General features: G+C 43.1%; 1 protein-coding gene across 1 annotated transcript in view; it reads right to left on the bottom strand.

The window, feature by feature from the left end:
- The window catches only part of adamts17 (ADAM metallopeptidase with thrombospondin type 1 motif, 17), a 199,274-nt gene that overhangs the window by 69,939 nt on the left and 126,835 nt on the right, over positions 1-2,500 (bottom strand).

Here is a 2,500-nt window from a genome sequence, read left to right as displayed (position 1 = left end):
TAAAAACCATAATGACAAAGCGAAAACATGTTTTTAGAAAAGTTTGCAAATGTATAAAAACAAATGTAAAACAGAAATACCTTATTCAGACTCGACATTTAGCTCAGGTGCATTGTCACGTTCTGACCTTAGTTATTTTATTTAGGTCTTTGTTTTAGTATGGTCAGGGCGTGAGTTGGGTGGGTTGTCTATGTTCGTTTTTCTATGTTGGTTTTTGAGTTTGGCCTGGTATGGTTCTCAATCAGAGGCAGGTGTCATTAGTTGTCTCTGATTGGGAATCATACTTAGGTAGCCTTTTCCCACCAGTGTTTGGTGGGTGATTGTTTCCTGTGTCTGTGTTCCACACGGAACTGTTTCGGTTTTAGTTTCTGTCTTTCTATTTGTTATTCTGTATTTTCGTGTTCAGTGATTTTGTTCATTAAAACATGACGAACACGTACCACGCTGCACATTGGTCCGATCTCTCATACTCCTCGTCAGAGGAGGACGAATCCCGTTACATGCATCCTGTTTCCATTGATCATCCGTGATATGTTTCGACAACTTGAATGGATTCCACCTGTGGTAAATTAAATTGATTGGACATGATTTGGAAAGGCACATACCCATCTATATAAGGTCCCACAGATGACAGTGTATGTCAGAGCAAAAACCAAGCCTTGAGGTCGAAAGAATTGTCCGTAGAGCTCTGAGACAGGATTGTGTTGAGGCACAGATCTGGGGAAGGGTAGCAAAAAATGTCTGCAGCATTGAAGGTCCCCAAGAACACAGTGGCCTCCATCATTCTTAAATGGAAGAGGTTTGGAACCACCAAGTCTCTTCCTAGAGCTGGTCACCCGGCCAAACTGAGCAATGGGGGAGATGGGCATTGGTCAGGGAGGTGACCAAGAACCCAATGGTCATTCTGACAGAGCTCCAGAGTTCCTTTGTGGAGATGGGAGAACCTTCCAGAAGGACAACCCTCTCTTCAGCACTCCACCAATCAGGCATTTATGATAGAGTGGCCAGACAGAAGCCACTCCTCAGTAAAAGGCACATGACGGCAGGCTTGGGGTTTGCCAAAAGGCAGCTAAAGGACTCTCAGACTGGTCTGATGAAACCAAGATTGAACTCTTTAGCCTGAATGCCAAGCATCACATCTGGAGGAAACCAGGTACCGCTCATCACCTGGCCAATACCATCCCTATAGCAGCATCATGCTGTGGGGATGTTTTTCAGCAGTAGGGACTGGGAGACTAGTCAGGATCAAGGAAAGGAATGGAGCAAGGTACAGAGAGATTCTTGATGAAAACCTGCTCCAGAGCGCTCAGGATCTCAGACTTTGGCAAAGGTTCACCTTCCAACAGGACAACGACCCTAAGCTCACAGCCAAGACAACACAGGAGTGGCTTCGGGACAAGCCTCTGAATATCCTTGAGTCGCCCAGCCAGAGCCCGGACTTGAACCCTATCTAACATGTCTGGAGACACCTGAAAATAGCTGTGCAGCGACACTCCCCATCCAACCTGACAGAGCTTGAGAGAATCTGCAGAGAAGAATGGGAGAAACTCCCCAAATACAGGTGTGCCACGCTTGCAGTGTCATACCCAAGAAGACTCAAGGTTGTTATCGCTGCCAAAGGGTCTGAGTAAAGAGTCTGAATACTTATGTAAATGTGATATTTCAGTGTTTTATTTGTTATACACTTGCACAAAAAATATATCTAAAAACCTGTTTTTGTTTTGTCATTATGGGGTATTATGTGTAGATTGATGATGAAAAACAATGATTTAATACATTTTAGAATAAGGCTGTAACGCAACAAAATGTGGAAAAAGTGAAGGGGTCTGAATACTTTCTGAATGCACTGTATATCCCTGAATCAGCAGATGTAGCCTTATTGACCTCTAAAAAGACTACATCATGTACGTCGACATGTGATGTTGTTAGACATTTTTGGACAAAGGTGACATTTCCTTTAAATGTGTGAGATCATTTAGCTGCAGCAGGTGGTGTTGCTACATACTGTACATTTTGGTAGATGACCAGTCACCCTTTAAAATAAGATCCCCCAAATAACTCACAACAAATAACCCACAACAAATAACCCACAACAAATGTGTGAAGTAGAGCTCGTTAGAAGCTCATGTATCATGAGCTCAAAGTAGGAGTGCTGATCTAGGATCAGGTACACCCTGTCCATATAATCTTATTACTTGTGATCTAAAATGCAAAGACTGATCCTAAATCAGCAGTACTGAGACTCTTGATTCACCATCACCATTTCCCTGGTGTTTAGGAAGAGGTTTACTGTCCACCATCACCATTTACTTGGTGTTTAGGAAAAGGTTTGCTGACAACCCCCCACAGAGCAATCCTCTGATTGACCTCCCTGATAGATTGTGGTGATGATGTGTGAAAACAGGACAACATCTTTCCTTCTCTCATTTCCTCCCTCCCTCTCTAATTTTCTCTTTATCTTGTTTCCTTTTCTGAGACAGGCTCAATTGCTCTAAAGTGT

The sequence above is a fragment of the Oncorhynchus tshawytscha genome, unplaced genomic scaffold, assembly GCF_018296145.1.
Source record: "Oncorhynchus tshawytscha isolate Ot180627B unplaced genomic scaffold, Otsh_v2.0 Un_contig_57_pilon_pilon, whole genome shotgun sequence".
NCBI lineage: Eukaryota > Metazoa > Chordata > Actinopteri > Salmoniformes > Salmonidae > Oncorhynchus > Oncorhynchus tshawytscha.
This window is presented reverse-complemented; position numbering and strand designations above follow the sequence as displayed.